General features: G+C 46.9%; 1 pseudogene; it reads left to right on the forward strand.

The window, feature by feature from the left end:
- The first annotated feature begins 20,097 nt into the window (after window positions 1-20,097).
- On the forward strand, window positions 20,098-20,979 carry LOC144294349 (large ribosomal subunit protein eL8 pseudogene; annotated as a pseudogene).
- Window positions 20,980-26,701: the final 5,722 nt, after the last annotated feature.

A 26,701-nucleotide genomic window follows, 5' to 3' on the forward strand; every position in this document is an offset into this window, starting at 1 on the left:
AGCCAGCCGACTTTCAGAAGGAAGAAGAAAAAGAGATCCATAGCCCTGCCCTGCTCTCAGAGACACAGAATTGAGCTACAGTGTTTGGGGGCAATTCTTTTGTGATCAGGAAGTTTTGAGGAGCAGGTGTCAATTGGCAGAGTGGGGGAAGTGGGGACAGGGTGGGTAGGGGACAGGGTGGGTAGGGGGCTCTGCCATGTATCTCAGGCTGGGGTCCCACAGCATCACTCCCTCTTCCCTCCTGGCAGGGTAGTAGGGGAACGGGGGAGGCAAAGGAACTCCAACCAACTCCAACCGTGGCTTTATCCAAATGCCTATGTGAGTTCTAGAGAAAATCCCTCCGTGTGTGCTTTATCTGAGTCTCGGCCCCCAGATCTCCAGCTTTTGAAAGTAGCCTGGATAGGAAAGTTGTTTCCCTTTCAAGGAGTGATATATAATAATTTTTCCCATGCCAGAATGTAAAGATGAAGCATGAAACCAGATTGATGGGCTCAACCCATGAATTACTACATTCTGTGGGAGGGAATCCCTCAGGGGTAAGGCAGGGTTTTTCCACATCTTGTCTCATAATCCACCCTTGGGATAGACTGAGAGCTGTCCCAAACAATGGTTGTGACAGTAGCCATGGGGATTGTTGGAGGAACAGCTCCTAAGCTTACTTCCACCCCATTCTGGGCCAATAGGATTTTATTTATTTGCTCCCTTGGATAATCACACCTTGTGCCCCACTTTCTCCAGAATACCAACTGCACTAGCTGTGTGCAAATAATGTAGCTTGTGCATTTTGACTTTTTTTACATAATATAAATATTCTGATTTTGTATTTCTGTGTATTTTAATCTTAAGGCCCTTATTCCTACATTGTGTTCTCAGGTACATGAACAATCTCAGGAATAAGTTGGCAGCAGCTCCAGGTCTCCACAGCAGGAATACTTTTTCTTTTATCACCAGGGAGAACAGTTATTTGGAGTACATAGCCTATTGAGCTACCTCCTTTTTTGCCAATTAGAGCTGGCTGTTTTGTAATAGTGTTCTTTTTTTTTTTTAATTCATGAGAGATACACAGAGAGAGAGGCAGAGACGCAGGTAGAGGGAGAAGCAGGCTCCATGCAGGGAGCCACGTGGGACTTGATCCCAGGTCTCCAGGACCACACCCTGGGCTGAAGGCGGTGCTAAACTGCTGAGCCACCCGGGCTGCCCTGTAATAGTGTTCTTTTGAACCCCCTCTACCTGGGCAGCCCCAGTGGCTCAGCGGTTTAGTGCCATCTTTGGCCCGGGGTGTGATCCTGGAGACCTGGGATGGAATCCCATGTCGGGCTCCCTGCATGGAGCCTGCTTCTCCCTCTACCTGTGTCTCTGCCTATCTCTCTGTGTGTGTCTTTCATGAATAAATAGAATCTTAAAAAAAAAGAAAAAGAAAAAGAAAAAAGAAAGAAACAAACAAACAAACCCCTCTACCTTTGGTGTTCCATGGGAGACTAGGTTTTAATTCAGTTGCTCCCACCCCCAACCCCCACCCTAATCCCTTTCTACAGAAGAGGCCACACCAGCTGAAAGGTGCAGAGAGGAATTAGTTAAGGGTTCTCTATATGTGTAATAAATGATTCCTTTCCCGACTTCTAATCCCAGAGCATGAGACTCACTTTACATACCAGATCCATCCTTTACCAGATTGGGCTAGGCCTGTCATGCACAACAGGGGGTGTGTGATGTGTGTGTGCATGTGTGCACGCACACATGTGTGTGTTTTAAAAATGAGTTGATAGGGATAGGTTTAAGAATAATAACTCTGGACCCACCTTGAGCTGCTCAGGAATGGGTGTACAAAGCAAAGGCTAAATTTCCTAACCTCTATAAATTCTGGGTTTTTCTTGTTGGCTTCCAGAAAGACCATAAGCCATGGCTTCTTTGTGGTGCTCAAAGCCAGCATCTTGCCCTGCTGCAGCAGTGATTAGTGTCATGGTAGCTAAAGGATAAAAGAAGGTTTACTTACATGTTATGAAATCGCCACAAACCTACCTCATTATATTGAAATGGGGCCGATGCAATAGAATGCATTGGGTGATGTGCGTCTGATCCTGGGTTCTTGTCTCCCCCCCGCCCTGGCTGCCCCTTTTAGTGATCATATTTGTCTGGGTTTTGTAGGACTTCACAAATAGTTGATTGGGTGATTGCTAGGTGGCCTGGTTTGTGTAAATATAATGTGTTGGTCTTTTCCGTGTTCTTATTGGGTTTTATTGTTTATAAACTTCTTTTTGTATGGAGAAAAATAAGCAAAGCATCTTTGACAAAAGATTCTGCATCAGGATAAGAATCTGGAGCATAGCTTGATGACTCCTCTTAAAGTGCAGTGGTCTTGAACCATCCTTTCATTTGTGTTTCCTTCCTGTATTTCCTATTTGGGGCCAGATCTTTTGTCCTAACAACTTGACTCCTACCCTACCTTTCTTCTATCCCCTCATCCAAGGAAAGCCCCCACATGTATACATGTACATTCTGAAGCAGCTACCAACACTCCATCCCTGGTTCCCAATCTCCTGTGTCAAGACCATTCCTTGATGTGAGCCATACTAATACACTTGTATTTGGATGGAACAAACCTATTTTATTTTTATTTTTTTTAAGATTTCTTTTTTTTTTTTTTTTTTTTTTGAGAGAGAGAGAGAGAGAACACAGGCAGACAGGAGAGGGAGAAGTAGGCTCCCTATGAGCAGGGAGCCCAACGTGGGGCTGGGATCATGACCCAAGCTGAAGGCAGATGCTCAACTGACTGAACCACCCTGGAACAAACCTACTTTAATCTCCAGTCTTAGGGTAGAGAGAAACAGAAGCAACGAGGGGGGCCACCCATGTAGAAAGTAGGATCGGGAGACGAAGAAAGGGAAGATGACTATATCTAAGTCACTCGGGAACTTTAATGCAAGTGCAAGAAACGTATGTCAAAGTGGCCCCCAGATGGTTTAATGGGAGATGGACGAATGTAACTCCATGTTTACTGCTAGAAACCAAAGCTTTATGAGAGCTCTTGAATTAGTGGAAGAGAGGTGGTAGGAAAGCTGTACCTCTCTGTTCTTTCCCTGATCCTTTCCCCTCATTTATGAACTGGAGGAGACTGAGCCCCCTTGGACTTTGGTGACTCCATCTCAGGGGAGTGTTTGTTTATTTGATGGTTGATTTTGCTGTGCCAGCTACTTCCTTTCCCATGTGCTAATGTTTTATAACACACATGCTGACCGTTTCCCCTTCTCTTTACCCTGGAAAAATACAATGAAGAAATAAAAACCTATTGGTACTGGGGGCTACCATACTGGACAGCCCAGGACTAAAGCATCTCACTGCCACCCTTTGTCACAGAGATACCCTGGCCCTGCTTGTTTCCTGCATGCAGTAAACTCCCCACTGTCCCGAGCAAGAACAGCCAAGCTACACCCACTTTAGGATGCCAGTCAGTTATTGGAATGCATGGCTCCCTCTCAACTCAGCCTTGGCGGGGGCTGGGGGGTCACCACCATCCTCATGAACTGCAGACATTTCTTGCCCCAGGAACAGAAACCCAGATTCCATAAGCCCTTGTTGTCTAGATTGGGCTCTGGGCTTGCCACTGGCTGGGCAGCCAGTTCCGTGGGCTTCACCCTGAGCCTCTCACTCCCTCTCTGCCTGGAGCGCATCCAGCTTGGTGAGTCAGGGCATGAGTTATGAGTAACCCAGAAGGCCCTGGAACAATTGTCTTCCTGACTAGCTTTTGAATCACCCGATCCTCTCTGGGATCAGATCAAGTTGGGAAAATTGGTTCTGCTCAACCAACCAGGGCTTCCTGCCAAGATTTCTCACATCTGGTCCCTCCTTTCCTTCTTGGCTCCCAGACAGTCCAGGCATTTGGCACAGAGAGAGCTTGAATTTTCTGGAATTGCTTTTGCAGGGAATTTGGCATAAGCTAATCAGCTCCTTCACGTGGCTTCCATTCTCTCAAGGTTTAGTTCATTCGTTTGTTGGGTTTCCCCCCTCTTTTTTAAAAAAAAAAAAAAAAAAAAAAGCCTTAGCCATTAAAATATAAGCTGAGGACGCTGAAGAGTGGTTCAAGTAAATTGAGAAATTGCAAGAAGATTCTGGTTGCGGGGTGTTATCAACTTCTCACTTGATTGAAACCAGTCTCCACCCAAATCTTCACCCAGAATATTCTGCTGAGTTCTACTTCCAGGCCCGTCTGCCCAAGATACCAGCATAGGTTTGTGTACACCGGAGCGAGATTTAAATTTTTTGCAAGAGAAAGAAGTGCTTCAATACTAGAGGGACTCTAATGTTGAAAACAAAATATAACAATGGGGAGTTAATTAGCATTGCATGGCTCACAAACCCCACTCCAGGGGCTCCTCCTCGGATTTAAATCAGGGCTGTGCGAGATGGAACAGCTCCCACAGAGAGACCCCTTCCACCAACAGCTCTGCCCACTGTTTTTCATCCTTCTCCTTTGGCTCTGGGAGGAGTAACAGCTGAGCCTGGATCAGTGGGCAGCACTTACCAGCTGCATGCTAATAGTGACCAGCCCCGGGCCAGTCCCGCTCCCAGCCTGGCCTCCCCTCCACCCTTTGCTTCGGAATTCAGACCTTAACCCTTTAGACTCACAGCAGTTAGCCCAGGGTGCCAGAAGGCTTCAGGCACCCACCTCTACTTCACCCCACCATGCCCAGCCCTGCCCTGGCAGCCTTTAGGAGAGCCCCAACCGTTTGGCCCAAGCTCTCCCACCAGCTTGGTCAAAGGAAGGGCATCTCCCAGCTGACCCTGCCATTATTTTACTCTGATCGTGAACTAGACACTCCAGATTCCCCGCATGCTTACCACAACTCCACTGGTAGGTATTACCATCCCCATGTTTACAGATGAGAAAACAGATTCCAAGAGATTGCTGTTAATAAGGTTGAACCAGTGTCTGGGGTCGTCCTGAGATTCCAACCCAGATCTGTCTCGCTCCAAAAGTCTGTGCCAGGAATACTGTTTGTCATCCCTCCCCGGGCCCCAGAGGTGGGGATGCTGCTCTACCAATGATAGTAGTAATAGGAGCACTACTACTTGGTGACTGCATTTTGCAAAGATGGATCAGCTAGGTAAATATAAGACAGAAGGCCCTGATCAGAGCTGCTCTGCTCTGTGGGAGGTGTTCCGTCTTGCACACAGACCCTGATGTGATCTGAAGAGTTCCTCAGGGGGTTTGAGAGCCGTGCAGTGATACATACATGTGTATATATATGTATATACATATATTTATACACACACACACACACACATATATATATACACATTTCATCCCAAATACTCTTTCAGTGAGAACAACACTGCTCCCACTGAGAGGTAGAATGTGTTTCCCTCCCCTTGACCTGGTGCCCTCTCTACTGCTCTAAGCAGTGGAACCCAGTGGAAGTGACGCTATGTGGCTTTTGAGTTTGGGTCACACAAAGGACTCAGGCTCTCTCACACAGCTGCGATCACCTCCAGGCTTGACTGGGGAGGGGCCATGGCCCAGCTCACCCAAATGACCCAGGACCTTGCTGTTGCCCAGAGATATCTGTTCCTTGCCCCATGGGCCTTCCACAGGAGCACACGCAACGTGGAAGCTTGCTTTCCTCACAAGAGCTCTGAGAAACAAGGACAGATGGAAGTCAGTTATGTTTTTTTTAAGATTTTATTTACTCACGAGAGACACAGAGAGAGAGAGACAGAGACACAGGCAGAGGGAGAAGCAAGCTCCATGCAGGGAGCCCGATGAGGGACTTGACCCCGGGATCACCACCTGAGCCAAAGGCAGACACTCAACCTGCTGAGCCACGCAGGCATCCTGGAAGTCAGTCTTATAACCTAACCTCAGAAGCGACATCTAAAACTTTGCCACGTTCTCTTCCTTAGAAGCTGGTCACCAGGTCCAGCAGGTCACAAGGGGAGGGGATGAGGCTCTGAACAAAAGCAAGATCCTCCCAGGGCCACTTTAGAGGCTGCCTGCCCCACAGCCTCCTTCGCTGATCTTCTGCTGCCCTGCCCGTTGCACAGATGCACATACTTAGGCACATGAGGCTGAGCGCCTCGAACGGGGTTACACATGGCAAGAGGAGTGGAACATATGTCCAGCTGAATTTCCTGGCAGCTCTGCCTCCTCAGGAATGTTCAATTCTAGGACCGATTTGCTGCAAAAGACACAGATCCCATTCAAGTATTTTAAACTCTTAATAACTTTTCCAAATTAACTTTGTATTTAGTTTTAAGGGTCTGTGCTTATGGAGTCCTAAGCCCCACCCTCCTCTCTTCATTTCGAGGCCACGAAGAACACCGGTAGAATTGCTGAGCTTTAAACCACTTCTCCACCCTGGCTGCACCTGAGAATCCTCTCGGGGAGGTTTCAAAAGTCCAGTTGCCCAGCCCACGCTCAAAACCCATCACATCAGAATTCGTAGAGGTGGGACCCAGGTACTAAAGATGTTTTCCTGAAAGTTCCCCACATCATTCCAATGTGCAGTCAGTAGGATAGTGATCACACTCGGTAATGGGATCTTGGTAAAAATACAGATTCTGATTCAGCAGGTCTGAAGTGGGGCCTGAGAATCTACGCATCTGACCAGCTCCCAGGTGACGGCAATGCTGCTGGTCCACAGACCACACTTTGAGGATCACTGGTTTAGGGCAGTGGTTTTCAATCTTGGCTGCACGTTGGAATCCTCTCAGGAGCATGAAAAATGCTGATGCTTGGGATCCCTGGGTGGCTCAGCAGTTTAGCGCTACCTTCAGCCCAGGACCTGATCCTGGAGACCCAGGATGGAGTCCCATGTTGGGATCCCTGCATGGAGCCTGCTTCTCCCTCTGCCTGTGTCCTTGCCTCCTTCTCTCTCTGTCTCTCATGAATGAATAGATAAAATCTTAAAAAAAAAAAAAAAAAAAAAAAAAACTCTCTCCCATCCAGTCTCCAAAACACAAGCAAAGGGCTCTTTTTATTTTTTATTTTATTTGGGAGAGAGCTAGAGAACCAGCACGAGCAGGTGGGAGAGGCAGAGGAGAAGCAGACTACCTGCTGAGCAGGGAGCCCAATGTGGGACTCGATCTCAGGACCCGGGGATCATGACCTGAGCCAAAGGCAGAATCTTAACTGACTCAGGCACCCAGAAGGCTCTTTCTGACATGCAAAATCTGACATAGCAAACTCAAGGTTTACTATCCTTGAGTAAACCCTCCTGTTCTTCCCACTGCTTTCTCTAGGACACCTTGGCCTCCACAGCTACCCCAGCCCCTGCTGCCTTTACTTGCTCATTACAGCTACTAGATTCTGTGCAATCCCAGACCCTGCCTAGAGCCGCTGGCCTGTGCTCCTGCTTCTCCCTCCGTAATGCTCAGGTACTCGGCCCCTGTCAACCCAGTAGTCCAGTGAGGAGAGCACTCTAGGTGGCAGTTCTGTGTTTCCCACAAGCCTGACTCGTTGTGCTCACAGCATCTAGCAACATAACTACTCACAGAATAGGAAGGAAGGAAATAACTTGGCACTTGAATGGGTTGGGGTTGGGGGTAGGGAGAGCCTCCTCGGGAATAACTAAAAGAGAAAAAAGAAACATGCCACCCACCCTACTCATACCTTAGGGTGTAGGTTCAGAGTTTTATGGGGTCATTCCATTCTGGGTCTTCAGGATGGCAAGTCTTTCTTTGCAAAACACCCTACCATAGCCCTGGCCTAGGCTCCTGGTGTGATTGAAGGTTCACTAGAAAATGAAAGGATGGTTCAACAGGCTTTCTTAACCAAACACATCCTTTCTGTCTGGTAACTCTCAAAAGACCCCAGTGCCAATTCAAAAATAATGACTCTGTTTCATAAAAGTTGCAAAGGGGCACCTGGCTGGCTCAGTGGGTAGAGCGTGTGACTCTTGATCTCAGGATCATAGGTTAGAGCCCTCATTGGGTGTAGGGATTACTTAAAAGATTGAAAACATTTTTCACTGGGCATGAATATGCAAGTGCCCCACCACACCTCGACCTTCGACCTTCGGGGGCTGTGTCTCTAGAAGGTGGCTTTTCGGCCAATATGGAGTTAAATCACAAAGGAAGATGAAAGAAGCATTACTTCCATACTGACCTTTCTCTGTAGTCTCCTCCTCTTCACTCTTCCCTCTCTCTCCTCACTCACTCCCCTTTTCCTCTCTGTTCTTGCCGTTTTTCAATGTTTCTTGGTATAACTTGACTAAATTAGAGCCCCAGCCCTGCTTTAACTCATGACCACAAAGTCCAGCTCTGAGAGCCCTGGCCTGAAACACACCCTTGTCCCTTCTAGGTCAGCTTGGCTTTGGCCTGTTTTTCTGTCCAAACCACCCATGATGGATGAGAGTCTCATTTTTGCCCTCCCATGAGTGCAGTCAAGGCAGTGGGCTATTCCCAATGAGCAGGCTATAATGCAAGTGAGTGAGAATGCCATCAAAGACCCTCGAATACCTAAAAACAAGCCAATCTTTTGGCAACTATGTTTTAACCATCATTAGTAACAAACAACTTGTTGCTTTGAAAAAAAATCAAAAATGCATCCAAGCATTCTAAACCAGAGGCATCTTAAACTTTAACATGCATACAGAACACCTTTGAAAATGTTATTCTGTGCTTCCTTTGGTGAAGATAATATTCAGGGACTTAATAGACATGCCTTAAAAAATATAAAAATGTTCAAGGTTTTAGTACAAGTTAAGTCAATGATGTGCTTCCTTATTACAGAGTAGGATGGACACCGGAGCCCTCAGTAACGATTTACTTAATAAAACAATTAATGAATTCAAAGTAGAAGGGAGGGGATTTGCCCAGCTGTCACACACCAGTGCCATCTGTTGGGCTCCTGTCTCACCTGTGAGCTCCTTAGAAGGCAGCACAGTGCCTGACACACAGTAGGGGTTCAATAAATGTTTATTGAACTGAATTGCTTGTCTGATGGCTGAGTCAGTGAAGCAGATGTAAAAAGAAATTGCCCAGCTCTGAAAACTCCCTTTGGATTTTAGCCAAAACTCTATTTCAGCAAATACTATTAGGATTAAAGATACACTTATTCACAGGGAAAAATAAAATGGGAAGTCACTCTCTTTTTTCTCATCGTGTTAAAAAAAGATCTTTTGAAATCATCCTCTGCCATTTCTTATCCATCAGCATTACATTAACATGATCTGTTGCTGTGAAAATGCTTCCCTTAAACACATCAAATGGATTAATGCTGGCACTTTATCAGGTACAATTTCTGTTTCCATAAAACATCTTTAGACATATAAAAACTACTTAAATGAGAAGGAGAAAATCCTTCCCTTCTCACATCATCCAGTCGACTCTGTGGAAAAAGCTGACATTTCTAGAGGCCCCGGCTTTGTTCCCTCCCACAGGAGCTGTTGCTTTGTGAAGGGGCCAGGTCCTCCCTGTGAACCTGTCTTCTCCTTAAGCCTGTAGCAGCCTGGGGAGCGCAGCTGGCCAACTATAGGGCTGCAGCCAGCGAAGAACAGGTGGAGGAGGGGACTGAGACAGCAGAGGAGGGCACAGGAGCTGAGCCAGGTTAACTTCTTGCAAAGGGCTTGGAAAAGCTTCCTCAGTCTCTGTCCTTGGGAGACAGTAGAGACATAGGGCATAGACTTGGGGTCATCACGTGGGACATCTCAGAATGCAGCCCAGGATGCCTTCATCTGGCATTATTGCCCAGAGCTTTCCCTCCCTCCACCCCACACATTCTTTTTTTTTTTTTAAGACTTTTTTTTTAATTCATGAGATTGAGAGAGGCAGAGGAAGAAGCAGGCTCTCTGCAAGGAGCCTGATGCAGGACCCCAGGATCACAACCTGAACCAAAGGCAGATGCTGAACCACTGAGCCACCCAGGCGCTCCCACCCCAAGCATTCTTATTAATCCATAGCTTCTGATGCACAAGAAATACTCTAGGCTTGCAGTTCTCAACATGTTGTCCCCCCAACCCCAACCAGCAGCATCACCTGGGAACTTGTTGGAAATGCTCATCCTTGGTCTAAGACCCGCTGACTCCACACTCTGGGTATTAATAAGCCCTCCAGGGGGATTCAGATGCATGCTCAAGTTTGACAACCACTAAGCCTTGGAAAGGAAGATTTCACTTTTCCAGCTGGCAAAGATTCCCATCAATTCTCCAAACTCCCTTCTAATGGCTCCCCTCAGCTGGGAACTAAACTCATCATTTGTTAACGATTCTGAAGGGCTTTCAAGAGGAGGGAAACAAAGTAGCATTTATTGAGCACCTGCTATGTGCGGACAATTGCACAAACCTGTCCTGTGTCTTATTTTTTTAATCTTCAAAGCAATGCTTTTACCCCATTGTTATGGGCTATCTTGTGTCCCTTCCAAAGTCACATGCAGAAGCCCTCATCCTCAGTCCATCTCAGGATGTGACTGTGTTTAGAGACCAGGTCTTCAAAACAAAACAGAAAACCGATTAGTTAAAATGAGGCCTTTAGGGTGGGCCCTAATGTAATCTGACAGATTTCTTTATAAGAGAAGGTGAGGACACACAGCAGGGACACGTGCACACAGAGGAAAGACTTTGTGAGCAGAAGATCATCACTGATAAGCCAAGGAGAAGGGCCTCAGGAGAAATGAAATCTGCCTACACCTTGACATTGGATTTCTGGCCTCCAGACAGTGAGAAATGAATTTCTGCTCTCAAAGCCTCCCAGTCTAACCACCCAGCCTGTGGTATCTTGTTAGGCAGCCCAAGCAAACTACTACAGGGAGTCATGGATGGTCTCTCTGGAACACCCCAATACAAACATTAAAAACAAAAATCTGGGGGCACCTGGGTGGCTCAGTCAGTTAAGCCTCTGCCTTCGGCTTGGTCATGACGTAGGGGTCCTGGGATTGAGCCCCACATCAGGCTCTCTGCTCAACGTGGTCTGCTTTGCCCTCTCCCTCTGCCTGCTGCCGCTCCTCCTGCTTGTGCTCTCTCATTCTCTGTCAAATAAATAAATAAATAAAATCTTAAAAAAAAAAAAATCCAAAAAATGAGGACAGCCATACCTGACTGTCATCTGTACTGGCAGGTACACTGCAGATAGATGCCATTTCACTGGCACAGTATCATCACAGAGGTCCCATCAACAGCCCCATGCTACAGATGAGACACTGAGGCTTAGAGTGGTTTGCCCAACATGGCCCAGCTGCTGAATGGTAGAAGCAGGTGTGGAAACTGGGCATCGAGACTCTAGGGTTTGTGTTCACCACCACTGTCCACAGCCTTCCTGCTCCAGGCCCTGTGCTGAGGGCTGCAAGGTCACTACTCAGTGTTCACAGCAGTACCCGAGGCCTTGGCAGCACGCTTCTTGCCCAGCTTTCTAAGGTGAGAAAACTGAGGCTTCCTGAAGATGAAGAGGGTTGCCCAAGGCCACGCACAACAGCCAGCAGGTAGCCTGGCTCCCTTCAGGGAACTCCCAGCCAAGGATCCTTTCTTTTTCCCCAAGGCATGTTTGTGCTTTCATTGGAGAGTCCTCAGAGCCTTTAAGGCTCAAGAGAATCCACCTCTGATGAAGAATTTTAACAAGAAGCCGAGAATGTGGCTATCAGGAATAATACAAGAACATTAATTATAATGCATCTCGTGCCTTCTGTGTGCACATTATTGTGCTGGGACTGGTTCTCTGGCATGATGTGACTTAGACACAAAACAAGCCACTTCTGCAGTCTCTACGGTAGGAGACAAGAGCAGTTAATGATGTAAAGGAGCTCGACTACCAGGCAAATGCTGGCCTCCCGCCTCACTAGCTGAAAGTCCTTGGACAAGTTGTAAAGCCTCTATATGCCTCAGTTGCCTCATCTGTAAAATGAGGTGGTTGTTTCAGTAACAGTTTCTGAACTTGTAAGGAACAACTGAGTTAATACAAGTAAAGAGTTTAGAGTCTTACCTGGCACGTGGCAAAAACTTTTGCAAGAATTCCTGTTGTTGGAGCAGCCCGGGTGGCTCAGCGGTTTAGCGCCACCTTCAGCCCAGGGCCTGATCCTGGAGACCTGGGATCAAGTCCCATATCGGGCTCCCTGCATGGAGTCTGCTTCTCCCTCTGCCTGTGTCTCTGCCTCTCTCTCTGTGTGTGTGTGTGTGTGTGTGTGTGTGTGTGTGTCTCATGAATAAATAAAATCTTTTTTTAAAAAATTCCTGTTGTTTTTCTAAAACAGACTGAAAAATGCCCCTGGTCTCTGGTCAGGTTCTCAGGAATCTTAATTTCAGCCTTGGGTGTCTAGGAGAACTGTTCCGGTAATAAGGATGAGCTTTATGCAAGTCTACTTAAGTTCATTTTTAAGTGCAGGGTGATGGGAAGTGAAGAGAAATGGGCTTTTACAACCTGCATGATGTGTCCATGATTATCTCTTGCCAAACTCAGCCTTGACAATTAGTAAATAGTGTTCTATTGAAACTAAGCCACAAATATCTCTCAATTTTTCCCTGTCACTTTCCTGCCAAACCACTGTCATAATGCTCAGTCTCAATAATAGTAGCGATAATGACTAATAATATGTCACCCAGTATATGTTGAAACCAGAGGCCTGGGCGCCTGGGGGGCTCAACGGTTGAGCATCTGCCTTTGGCTCAGGTTGTGATCCTGGGGTCCTGGGATGGAGTCCCGCATCGGGCTCCCTGTGCGGAGCCTGCTTCTCCCTCTGCCTGTGTCTCTGCCTTTCTCTCTGTATCTCTCATGAATAAATAGATAAAATCTTAAAAAAAAAAAAAAAAGGCCAAAAAGTAACAGAGCAGCGTGGAGGTATATTTTGCAAGCATCGTGCATGTGTTGGTTTGTGAGGGATGATATTGACATAACTGAGGAACAGATGTAATCTTCCAGGAAAGAGGGACACAAGGAGAAACTTCAGAGAGATATTTGGACATGCACCAAGACCTAAGTCCAAGGGTATTTACTATCATGGGAGCACTGGTGACAACCTAAACGCCTGGCAACATGGGAGTAAATAAATAAAATCATAGTACCTGCATACAGTGGAATGAAATGTAGTCATAGAAAAGAATGAGACAGATATAATCATGCTGATGTGGAACTGAGATAAATGACACACAAGAAAGCAAGGCACACTTTCAATAGGTGAATTGTATGGAATGTGCATTATATCTCAATAGAGCTATTATGTGTGTTTTTTTTTTTCAAAGGCATAGCAGCGTGATGTGTGCTACCATTTGTCTTTTTTAGAGTGCACACAAATACAGATGGGTGTCTCTGTTGACCATCTGGAAGGATGCGCAAGAAACTGACATTCTGAGGGGGAATGAGGGTTAGCGATAGGAGAGAGGCGAGTTTCTTTTCACTGTACCCCATGTGTGAGTTTAATTTTTTTTTGAAGTCATGTTCATGTATGTCCTCAATCACTGAAGATGGTCTTCTGCAAAACAGAGGAAAGGGAAAAGGGAGAAGTATTCTTTGAATGATACCATGTGCCAGGCACTGTTCCAAGGTATCGATCCTCATTCTGCACTCCTGAGACACGCACTGTCATTAGCCCCGTCTCACGGGGGTGGGGGTGGGGGTGGGGGTGTTAGGGTCACTTCCCCCAAGGTCTCCAGGGGAGGAGGTCGGGCAATCTGCTGAACTCCACTAGCTGCCCGCCACCCCCCCACTGCCCCCCAGCTTCCTCGGATTTCTGAAACCTTAGAATTTGAGGTTTCCCCGTGGAGTCCTGCAGGAGTTCTGTCAAGATGAAACAGGCCCAAGTATTTTAAAAGGTAAAACCAGCTCGCATAATTCTAAAGCCCCCGGGCTGAAAGGCCACCCATCTGCTATCAGCTGCATTTGCTCGGGAGTCCGGCTCTGGCCTCGAGTAGCATCCTCACTGGCAGGAATCAGTCAGGGTCTCCCCAGAGCCCCAGGAACAATGGGTGGGGGTGCGAGTGCCCTGACTCTTCCCGAGGAATCATGCCAGGCCCACAAAGAAGTTTGCATGAAGACAGCAGCACCATAGTGCAGCTCACTTGCGCTTCCCCCAGGGCTGTGAACCGGGTGTTTAATTACAAAGCAGGTGGAAAAACTTCAAAATAAAGGGTCAGGCATCCTATTGTTTGTTTAACTTCTTTACGGGAGAACCACGAGATGACACCTCAGATTGGCTGCTCCCTGGGCAATTTACATTTCCTCTGCTAGAGCTGGGTTGCCACGATGTTGAGAAAGACATTATTTTTGGTTGTTTTTCTTTTCTTGAAAAAAGAGGAAATGCCACAGGCTGGAGCTGGCAGTAATTCTGAGAAAATACAGTTAGTTTATCACTCATTGGTAATATTTTTTTAAAAAATTTTTTTAAAGATTTATTTACTCATGAAAGACACACACACAAAGTGACAGAGGCAGAGGGAGAAGCAGGCTCCATGCAGGGAGCCCGACGTGGGACTGGATCCCAGGACCCTGGGATCATGCCCTGGGCCGAAGGCGACACTAAACCGCTGAGCCACCCAGGCTGCCCTGTTTAGAAAAATTTCTGAAGGAAAAGTGTGTACTGAGCCGAGATTACAGAGTTTTAGGGTAATTTCTAGCACAGACTTGTGTGTAAAACCTCCTGTGTCTGGTTCTTTATGGAGGACCTTTATATATACACTATATCACTTGATCATCATACTCGTAAGGAAGTTTTAAGGAAATTCCTGCTTTCTTCAGATAAACTACCTGGGAGCTCCCAGGTTGATTCAGGACAGCAGGGGCACCTCCATCAGGATTCCTGGCCCATTAGCTATTGTCACCAGTGTCCTGGCATCTTCAGAGGTGGGCGTTCCTCTGACCCTCAGCCTTTCTTTTATTACCCTGTGGCACTGCTGAGACACATTTGGAATGTTTGAAAAGAATGACTAAGGCCATGGGGACACAAATAGAATAACACGAACACAGGAAATGTGGCTCATAGGGTGCAGCCAGTTTGCTGGAGCTCTTAAGTCCTTTCCCTCCACATTCGATGCCAGAAAAAAGGATCCCTGTTGTATTCTCTTCTGTTTTCCTCTTGGGTCCCCATTTACTCATTTGCGATTCATTTATTCAATAGATATTTATTGAGCAGCTATGATGTGCCAGGCACTGAAAATACAGCCTCGAATAATTCAAGTAAGTTCTTTTTCTCTTAGAACTTACATTCTGGTGGGGAGATAAAGGTACACGAATATACATAAAATAATTTCTCATGGTGACAGGTGGTATGCAGAAAATCAGGTGATATTGTAGAAAGGAATCCCTGAAAGGCTTTTATAGCCAGACATTTAAAGCAACATGCTCACAAGTATATAGAATTATACCTATTTTATAGTTGTGGAAATTGAGACTCAGGCTAAATGTGCCAAAGTCAGAGTGGTAAGGCTGGATTCCTACTCAGGGCTCTCTGCAGAGCCCTGTTTTTCTCATTATGCCCTGCTGTCTTGTCAGGGGTGCAATATGTCCCCCTCCAGCTCTATGAAGCACTCAGGCTGGACTAGCATATGGTATCTGTTTCACCTGTTGTCTTAGTCTAGCACAAAATCCTATAGGCTGGTATTCACAAATATTCCGTGACATTCTGCTCCAGACCCTTAAGATCATGTTTTGTTTTGTTTTGTTTTGTTTTGTTTTGGCACATGAGACATGTTCACTCCATCCCAACCACCCCAAAAGCCTTGACTTGTTCCAGCATCAGACTCCAAAGTCAAAGTCCAAAGTCTCACCTAAATATCGTCTAAACCAGATAGAGGGGAGGCTAAGTCCCCAATTTGATCTCAGGCAATTCCTCTCCAGCTGTGCACCTATGAAATCAAACAAGTTATATGCTTCCGGGCAGCCCCGGTGGCGCAGCGGTTTAGCGCCGCCTGCAGCCCAGGGTGTGATCCTGGAGACCCAGGATGGAGTCCCACATCGGGCTCCTGCGTGGAGCCTGCTTCTCCCTCTGTCTGTGTCTCTGCCTCTCTCTTGCTCTCTCTGAATGAATAAGTAAATAAATCTTTAAAAAAAAAAAAAGTTATATGCTTCCAAAATACAAGAACGGGCAGTTATAGGATAGACATTCCCATTCCAAAGGTAGGAATAGAAAAGAAGAAAGGAATGACAGGTTCCAAACAAGTCCAAAAACCAGTGGAGCAAACAACATTAAATCCTAGAGGATGAGCATAATCCACTGTGGCTTGATGCTCTGCCCTTCAGGCCCACTGCGGTGGAGTTCCTGCCCTCCCCAGGTCCCTGCATCTTTGCCAGGCAGCAGTTGGACACCCCCAAACCCGGGTGACCCTGCCTCCATGGCTTAGCCTAATTGCCCCTCCCCCAGCTCTGTGCCTGGGCATCCTTTGAAATCTCGGTGGCCGCAGCCATGCCCCCATAGCTCAAGCATTCTGCAGAAATAGTGCCACACAGACACCAGCGAAGTTTGCCGGTTCCCTCTGGAGGGGTGACCACAGAGCCTTGAGTCCATTGGGCCACATTTGGAGCAGCTCAGAAACATTGGCACTTCACCCTGCCCACCTAAGTGTGGGAAGCAGAGCTGCTGATGGGAAGACAGAGGTCCTGCAGGCACCAGGAGCCCCTCCTTTGCAACCACTCTGATGACCTCTGAGTTCCCTTAGGTGGTGGTTCTTCCTTTGTCTTGGACAATAGCTCTGGGCTTCTGAGGAGGTGGCTGATTCATACAACCTCCTGATCAGAGGTGGTTAGGCCACACCCCTGGGTTCTCTGCCCAACATTCTGCCTCATTTTTTATAAAATAAATAAGCTAAGATTGGGCAGCCCCGGTGGCTCAGCAGTTTAGCGCCGCCTTCAGCCCAGGGCCTGATCCTGGAGACCCAGGATCGAGTCCCACATTGGGCTCCCTGCATGGAGCCTGCTTCTCCCTCTGCCTGTGTCTCTGCCTCTCTCTCTCTCTCTCTCTCTCTGCTTGTGTCTCTCATGAATAAATAAATAGAATCTTTTAAAAAAAAAAAAAGTCTAAGCTTTTTCCAAATCTATAAGTTCTGCTTCACTTTTTTTTTTTTTTAAGATTTTATTTATTTATTTATTCCTGAGAGACATGAGAGAGAGGCAGAGACACAGGCAGAGGGAGGAGAAGCAGGCTCCATGCAGGGAGCCTGACATGGGACTCGATCCCGGGTCTCCAGGATCAGGCCCTGGGCTGAAGGCAGACACTCAACCGCTGAGCCACCCAGGCCTCCCTCTGCTTCCTTTCTGATGAAAAATTTCATCTTTAAGTCATTTCTCTCTTCTTGAATTTAATTATAAGCAGTCAGGAACCCAGGCCGTTCTTTCCACATATTGCTTAGAAATAGCTTCAGCTAAATATCCAAGCTTGTGGTTTGCAAGTTCTATCTTCCACAAAACACTAGAACCTGAGCACAATTCAGCCCAGTCCTTCATCACTTGATAACAAGAACGGCCTTTCCTCCACTGCCCAGCAACACATTCCTCATCTCCTTTGGAGACCTCATCAGAATGGCCTTTAACCTGCATTATCTGTGAACATTCTCTTCAAGATCACTCAAGCATTCTCCGGGAAGATTGAGGCTTCCTCTCCGGCTCTCTTTCTTTGAGCTCTTACCAGAATTTCCCTTAAAGCTTCAGTCACAACAGCGTAGGCTTTTCTAGCACAAATCTCCCATTGCCTTCAGCCTCTGCCCTTTACCCAGTTCCAAAGCCAACTTCACATTTGAGGTGTGTGTTAGAGCAGCACCTCACTTCTCAGTACCAATCTCTGTCTGTGTGTCTGGGTTGCTCTAACAACGTATTATAGACTGAGTGGCTCATAAACAGCAGAAATTTGTTTCTCCTAGCTCTGGATGCTGGGAAGTTCAAGATCAAGGTCATGACAGATTCATCATTGTCTGGTGAGAGTCACTTCTTGGCTCATTGACAGGTGCCTTCTCATTGTGTCCTCACATAGCAGAAGGGGTGAGGGAACTCTCTGAGGCCTCTTCTATAAGGACTCTAACCACCTCCCAAAGGCCCCACTTCCTAATACCATCACACACTGAGGATTAGGTTTCAATGTATGAATTTGGGGGGGGACCCAAATACTCAATCCGTAGCATTGAGGCACAGGGATATAAAGACTCTTTTTTTAAAAAATAAAAATATTTTATTTATTTATTTATTCATGAGAGAGAGAGAGAGAGAGAGGCAGAGACACAGGCAGAGAGAGAAGCAGGCTCCATGCAGGGAGCCCAATGTGGGACTCCATCCCGGGTCTCCAGGATCAGGCCCTGGGCGGAATGCAGAGCCAAACCACTGAGCCACCAGGGCTGCCCGATATAAAGGTTCTTGATGGTGGTAATACCCACTAGAGATGTGTGCTATCCAAAGACCAAAACACCTGCAAGGAGACCAAAAAAGTCAGACCCGTAGACACAGTAACATGGCTCAGTCCATAGCCTTACCCATAATCCAGGTTCAGAGAGAATGGGAAAGGGAGTATGTTCCCTACTGAAGGGTATGTACCTCCTCCTTCCCTCCTCTCCCTCCTAATAACAAGATAACAGATTGTGCTTTCTTGTTCTCCCGAAGGGCCCATCAATGGAACTTGCAGTGATGTCCAAGGGCAGAAACTCAACCCAACCCGACCTACTAGATTTCCTCTGCTGGGAATCTGAAACATGAGTGGTGGCATCCACATTTCTGAAGTGGCTGGAATTGTGGAAGAAGGACTGAGAAGAAGGTCTATAGTATCCATCGGTCTTGCCCTTGTGGAGGCTGTGGGGGCTCTGTCTTCCCTGAATCGTGCAAGCTACTCCTCTTTTGTGGTTTAATCAAGCCAGAGAGGATTTCTGTTGCTTGCAACTAAGAGAGTGCTGAATAATACATAAAACTATATTCTAGTGGTCCAGCACCCAGAGAAATCAATATATAGTTACAGAATGTGATAAAATGCCAAGGAAGGCAAGAGCTTCTGCTCTGGGGGAACACCGAGAGTGGAGACCCACTTTAGAATGGAGAGTCAGAGAAAGGAGCTTTTGGGGAATTGTATGTAAGTTGAAACCTTAAGGATGGACTCAGCCATTTGAAGAGTAGAGGAAGGACTATTTTAGGCAGAAGGAAAGCTTGTGAAGATGAAAATGCCCTAGAGCAGAGAGGAGCTTAGCACATTCCAGAGACTTAAAGGAAATCAGGGGGCTGGAGCAAGAGGAGAGAGATGAGATTTATTGAGTCCAATGCAGTTTTCTTCTTGGTTAGAGTGGCAAATATCTGTAATTTATTCCCCTTGAAAACTGGCAAAACATACAGTAACATTTAGCTTGTGTGTGTGTGTGTGTTTGTGTGTGTGAGCACATGCGCGTCACAAATGGAATTCCGTTTGGGAATTGGGAGTTTGTTCTCTGTGTCACATGATTTTAGCACCTATCTACGGGATCTGCTAGGCTAAGAACTTGATTCCTTCAGGATTAATTTGGATAGATCAGATCATAGAAAGTGTGTCCTGGGCTTTGGTAGATCCTTTACAGTCCAGGCACATAGCGGTATGTGCGCACTGGTGATGGAGGAAGGTGGGGAATGGCAGGGGCAGGACACTGGAGAGAACCCTGTCCCATCCAGGTTGTTCTGTAATGGGGGTGTGTGTATTGGTTCCTTTGCTATGTAACAAATTACCACACACCCAGCGGCTTAAAACATTACCCACTTATTAGCTTATAGGCCTACAGGTCAGGAGTCAGGCACAGGGTAGCTGGGTTCTTTCTTGCTCAGAGCATCACAAGGTCAAATCAATGTATTGACTGAGGCTGTGGTTCTCATCCGGGCCTCACTAACTGTTGGTAGAATCTGTTTCCTTATATCTATAGGAGCAAGGTCTCCATTTTCCCTTGCTGTCACATGGGGCCCACTCTCAGCTGCTAGACCCTGCCCTCTCTGGCAAGGGCTCATGTCACAGACGTTTACTTTCCTCCAGGCCAGCTGGAGTGCATCTCAATGATGTTCTGTTCTCTTTTTTTGATGTTCTTTTCTGTTACCAGTTGGAGAGGACTCTGCATTCGTAGGGCTCATGTGACTAGGCTGGAGCCACAGGGATAATCTGTTCTAAAACCAACTGATTAGGAATCTTAACTACAGCTGCAAAATCTCTATGCCATGTGAAGTCACAGCCACCAGGGAGTGGAGATCATGGCCATCTTAGAATGCTGCCTGCCACAGGATATTGTTGCTCTTTGCCAGCTCCCAGACTCCTTGCACAGTGACTTACCAGAAGGTTCTAGCCTCCTTGTGTATGCAGCTAAAAAATAATGTCCTTCTCTCTCCTCCAGCCATCCAAGATGCCAAAAGGAAAGAAGGCTAAGAGGAAGAAGGTGGCCCTAGCCCCTGCTGTTTTAACGGAACAAGAGGCCAAGAAAGTATCAGCCCCATTTGACAAAAGGCCCAAGAATTTTGGCATCAGACAGGATATCTAATCCAAAAGGGACCTCACCCACTTTGCCACATGGCCCCACTACATCTGGCTGCAGTGGCAAAAGGCTATTCTCTATAAAATCTAAAAGTGCCTCCCATGACTAACTAGTTTATACAGGCCTTGGGCCACCAAAGGGCTACTCAACTACTTAAGCTGGCCACAAGCACAGAGGGGAGACACAGCAAGAGAAGAAGCAGAGATTGTTGTTCCAGGCTGAGAAGAAAGCTGCCAGCAAAGGGGATGTCCCCACTAAGAGGCCACCTATCCTTTGAGCTAAGGTTAATACTGTCACCACCACAGTGGAAAACAAGAAGGCTCACCTGGTAGTGATCGCACATGATGGGGATTCCCTATTGTATGGTCAGGGGGAAGGCCAGGCTGCAGCATCTGGTCCACAGGAAGACCTGCACCACTGTTGCCTTCATACAAGTTAACTCAGAAGACAAAGGAGCTCTGGCTAAACTGGTGGAAGCTGTCAGGACCAATGACAATGACAGATGTGATGGATTTGCTGTAACTGGGGATGCAAGATCCTGGGTCCAGAGTCAGTGGCTCTACATTGCCAAGCTGGAAAAACAACAGCTAAAGACTTGGCCATCAAACTGGGGTAAGTGTGCACTGTTGAATTTTCTGTACGTCAAAGTGATAGGGGCACCTGTGTGGGTCAGTTGGTAAAGCATCTGACTCTTGATCTCAGCTCAGATCTTGCCCTCAGGGTTCTAGGATAGAGCCCCATGTCAGGCTTCATGCTCACCAGGGAGTCGACTTGAGATTCTCTCTCTCTCTGTCTCAAATAAGTAAATAAATCTTTTTTTAAAGTTCTCTTTAAAAAAAAAAATCCTTCTCTCCCCCCCTGGCTGTTACTCATTGTGCTTGTTTTCTATGGCTTCTAAAACAAATTGCCACAAACTTAGTATCTTTTTTTTTTTTACAAACTTAGTATCTTAAAACAACATATTCTCTCACAGTTCTAGAGGCTGAAATGAAGATGTCAGCAGGGTCACATTTCCTACAGAGACTTTGTGGCAATTCCTTGCCTCACCTGGTGGTGGCAAGTATTTCTTGGCTCGTGGCCACATTAACTCTGGTCTCTGCCTCATTTTCATATCACTTCATCTCTGTGTCAAAACTCCTCCCTCCCTCCTCCCTAGGCATTTAGGGTCTGCCTAGATAATCCAGGATAGATTCCTCTTCTGAAGATCCTTAATTTAATCCCCTCTTTTGCTGTATAAAGTAATATTCACAGGTATGAGGATTTATGTGTGGACAAATCTTTGGGAGACCCACGTTTCAACCAGTCACACCCACTGTCTCCATTCCCATGACCTGGGTACCAAGTGTCCAAGTGTCAGATGACAGGTGTTTATGACATCTTCACCCACTGCTCACACTGGGTGTTAAAGGTGATCTCTGTCTTTGCCGTGAAAACAAAATATTCAACATCAGGTATGACGTGTGTATTCAGGTCTGTAACTACCTGATCTTGCTGGCAATTCTGAAGACCATTTGGCTGGGGTTCTAGCTTCTCACTCTCCTGAGACTTCATTAACCTCCATCACATCTTCCACAGATTTGTACCTAGAATGGCAAACCAGGTGCCCCATGCAAGGTCTTTAGCAGGTGCCTACCCACCACAGGGAGACTTGTGAATGGGACGCTTCTGCATTCTTTTTTAAAAAAAATTTAAAAAGATTTTATTTATTCATGAGAGACACAGAGAGGTATAGGCATAGAGGGAGAAGCAGGCTCCTCTCAGGGAGCCTGATGTGGGACTCAATCCCCGGACCAGGATCACACCCTGAGCCAAAGGCAGCCTCTCAACGATTCTGAGCCACCCAGGGGGTCCCTGAGCATTCTTTTTGAAATGCAAAACCAGAGTTAGCTATAGGTCTCCCCTGCCCCTTTTTTTCCCTTTGATACTTTCCTATTGAAAATACCTATGGTGGTTTCACTTAAAAGCTATTTCTTAAGAATAAAAAAGCCCTAAAATTCAAATGATGCATACAGATTACTTTTCAATTCATCTTACAATATGTGATTTGTAAGCACTCTTAAAATATGATGATTCCTAGTTAAATTTGGGATCTGATTATCCTCCCCTACCAGCTAAAAAGTTTCTGTATAAAGAACTGTAGAAATAATGAGAGAAATGAGTGCACGTTGATTAATCACCATGCTCCGTAAAAGCAACAAACTCCCTTTGTAAAAGTGATCACTGCAAGGAATTCTGAAAAGGATGCAGGCATTGCACGAAATGAGGACAAGGGTGGTCTTTAGAAAGAATGTTCTCTGTCAGTAGCAACTACCTGTTAGTTCACCTGATGCAGTCTCATTTTCAATGCTCAAGACATATTTATTTTTATTACAGACTTTAAAATATTATTTGAGAAACATCGTACAAAAAGAGGGTATATAATGTATATGTGTAGCTTAAGATTAATAATAAAAAGAACATAAAGCATTCTTTTCAAAGAAAGTAGCAGTAAGCGTAGAAAGGCTCAGTATCACCAGGGTATGAAATATTTGACATTCTATTGTGGAAATGCCAACACACAAATTATCCTTGTTCGCTTTTTATTGCTGTAGCACTATATTTCCCCATATAATGCTGTGCAAACATTTTATCAGAAACGGTGGAGGAGAGAAAACCCATTGTTAACCACAACCAATAAAGTAATTTGGCTGCTGATATTACAGTCTTTGCAGTTGGATGGTTATGTTGTTTTCTACATTCAACAAGGGGCGAGAATAACATATCAAGGGTAGTTATAAAGAAGCAAAGTGGAAGTTAAAAAGGCAATATGCCATAATATTTTCACCTCCCTGGTTTCTTCCATTTGAAGCTCATTATGGAAATATTACAGCGGCCCAGCCCACTGCTAATCTGGGACTTGAGCGCAGTCCGCAGAGCGTTGGGATCCCACGAGCGGGTCAGGCACACAGGGAGGCCACAGACGGGGTTTGGCCCAAATGTAAATCCCATCACGATGGCCCGCTGCTTCCAATTGCGGGAAATACGAGAGGGGGCCCACCTGGGCCTGAAGCCCCACTTTCTGGCGCCCAGGGCACTGTGAATGCGGGAGTGTTCTCAGGCCTCCCTGGGCCTCGGGTTCTTCACTGTGACCAGAGGAGGATAATGATGGGAACGTACCTTTGTGGTGAGGATAAAATGAGTTGAAGTATGTAAAAGCCCTGAGAGCCTCTGGGCCTCAGAAGTGCTAGGTCGCTGCATCAGTGTTAGAGAATCCCCAGGGCCTTCCCGCGGCCTGCAGCACCTGCCCGCCTGGCGCCCGCGGGCCTCCTGACCTCGTCTTCTCCCCTGCTCCAGCTTTTTTTTTTTAAGATTTTATTTATTCATGAGAGACACACAGAGAGAGAGAGAGAGAGAGAGAGAGGCAGAGACACAGGCAGAGGGAGAAGCAGGCTCCACGCAGGGAGCTCCACGTGGGACTCGATCCTGGGTCTCCAGGATCACACACTGGGCTGAAGGCGGCGCTAAAGCGTTGGGCCACCGGGGCTGCCCATCCCCTGCTCCAGCTTCACTGGCCTGCCACCTTTTCCTCAGACTTGCCAACTCTGTCCCTGTTCCTTCAACACAGGTCCCTGGCTCCTGGGGCCTCAGTCAGAGAAGCCCCCTTCACCCTGCTGATGGGGGGAGCCTCCTCCTGCCTCCCAGCCCCTGCTCACTCCCTATCACATCATGCAGTTGCTTCCTCTGTGGCATTGATCACTATTTGAGCTGAATGTGTCACACACACACACACACACACACACACACACACCCATAGGTGACCAACTTGTCGCAACTTGCCCAGGCCTTTCTCAGTGTTAGCTCTGAGAGCCCCGCACCCTGGAAGCTCTGTGAGGGCAGGGACTCTGTCTTCCACCTCGTCTCTGGCACCTACACTGTGCCTGGCACGTAGCAGCCCCTCGGGACGTATTTGCAGAGTGGACGAAAGAATAACTAGGCGCCCGCCTCAAGAGGAGGCAGAGAGGCAGGGCCCTCTCGCGGGCTGCAGGGGAGGCCTGGAGCCCCGCTCTCATCATTTGCAGCACATCCCCACGGAGCCAAATCAGCCGCCAATGCTTTCACTCCTCAGGCAGGCGCCCGCTCCCTGACACCGTCGTGGATGTTTATGTTCCTGTCTCCATAGCTACCGAGACGCCTCAAAGGCCAGCAGCTGTTTTGCATCCCAAGATCAACACACACAAGTGTCTGGAGACCCCGGGTGATCAAGGCCAGGTGGAAGTTTTGGAAGCTGACACGGCCGCACATGTCACTTCCTCGCGGACCAAATCCCCCGAGGGGGCTTGTCACAGAATGAGACTCAGCTCGTCGGGGCCCTGAGCTCTCCCTCGGCCTGCAAGCTGTGGATTGGGGAAGAAGTTCCAAAGAATCATTCTAAAGAGCAAGAGAGTTTGGGAAGGAACAGTCACAAAGGGAAGAAAACGGAGGCTACCGGACATTTAGGAATGGAAGGGGGAAAAACTGTAAAATTGGATTTCCCTTCCCTTATCACGATAGCCCTGGCATTTGCCTCTCTGGTTAGGAGAACTGTGCAGCTAGGGGTCAAAGGAAGCCTGGACTTCACCCGGTACCTAAGGACACTGCTAGGATGCTCCCCTGTTAGGATGATCTGCTGAACACATTAGGAGGCCAGAAGGGGGTGTCTCTCTTACGTAACTGTGAAAACTGTACTTCATTTCCTTCGCTTATTAAGTGGCAATGGTCATTTCTACCCTGACTTCCTCATGAAGATGTTACGTTATTATGTGATAATCAGCCTCATCCTATGGGTTGAATGAAGTAAACTGCTCCCTCTCAGGGGATGTGTTAAGTGGGTCAGGTCATTCCAGTTGAGTGAATAAATCGATTTCAGTTGACAGGTTGGTTTCCTGCTGCTCCAAAAGTTTTTGCAACAGGGAGAATTTACTTTACTGGCAGAGATAGGCGGAGCTCAGGACTAAACTACTTGAGATCTTCTAAAGAAACGGCCTAAGGAATTGTGATTGCAACGTAACAGTGATAGGATTCATTCTTTAAACTATTGGGGTAAACTAGGTTAGAATCTGGTTTTCCGGGAGCCCTAGGTAGCTCATGGTTGAACATCTGCCTTCGGCTCAGGGTGTGATCCCCGGGTCCTGGGACTGAGTCCCACATTTGGCTCCCCACAGAGAACCTGTTTCTCCCTCTACCTATGTCTCTGCCTCTCTTATTCATTCATTCATTCATTCATTCATTCATTCATTCATGTGTCTCTCATGATTAAATAAATAAAATCTTTAAAAATAAAATCTGGCTTTCCAAATAAGAAAGGAGGGAATGTGCTTTGGGCTGTGCCCTGGGTGATAGAGACCACCACATCCCCTGCCCTGGTGGCCGCTACCATCAAGCAGGTCCTTCTTGGTCTCTTCCTGCATTACAGCAATTCGTAGACCTCCTTTCCTTCTAAACAGCAAACTTGCTGAGGCTAGACCTCATGCATGGTTGATTATTATATTCCTCTGGAGCCTAGTATGGTGTGACGAGCACCAGAAGGGCTTAATAATTATTAATTAAATTGAGTCCAAGCAGAGAGAGAGTATGAAGTCTACAAGCAATATGTGAGTGGGAGGCTGGGTCTACAGAAAGCCGAGTGGTGGTGCTGTCGGTGCTCAGGGGCAGGGGTATCCATGGTTAGGTCAACCTTGGTCCTCAGGTGAGTGGGCTATGGTTTATGTCAAGACTATTCCGTACCGATGACCACATTATGCACAGTTGGTTTTCATGATGTCATTTACCAGAGGATGCAAAACTTTAGCTGGCCAGCATCCCTTTCAGAAATCTTTGACCAAGATCACACGTGGGTGAGCCTGGTGCCTGATTCTGACACCAGGACTCAGGAGCAGGGGCAGCACTGGCCCAATTTCAATGTCAGGAATGAAAGTAAAGAGCCTTAAAGATTTGCTTGATCATGAGAAATCAAATGGAGAAAGTCTCCCAGCTCCATGGAAAAACTGACACCCTTTTCCAGCCAGCTGTAAGTAGAGAAGACATGGGGAAATTTGTAATAATTTGCAAGTTTGCCCAGAGGATGGAGTTCTGTCATTTTTCCTGCAACAGTCTGTGCTGCTGGCTGACAGCATGGAATTTCTTCTTGGATTGAGCTGGCAATTATTCACAAAAAAATAGCCAATTAGGCTGTCTAAAGCCAAAAACAGCGACTGGTCCCAATGTGCTGAAGACGGAGATGGAGATGGAGGGTGGACCGAGTCCCCCACGTTGTGGCTTTTCTGCCCTCTGACCTCGTCAGTGTTGGATTTCTACTTTCTGATTTCATCCACCACTACCCC

Source organism: Canis aureus, chromosome 22 (assembly GCF_053574225.1).
Source record: "Canis aureus isolate CA01 chromosome 22, VMU_Caureus_v.1.0, whole genome shotgun sequence".
Lineage (NCBI taxonomy): Eukaryota > Metazoa > Chordata > Mammalia > Carnivora > Canidae > Canis > Canis aureus.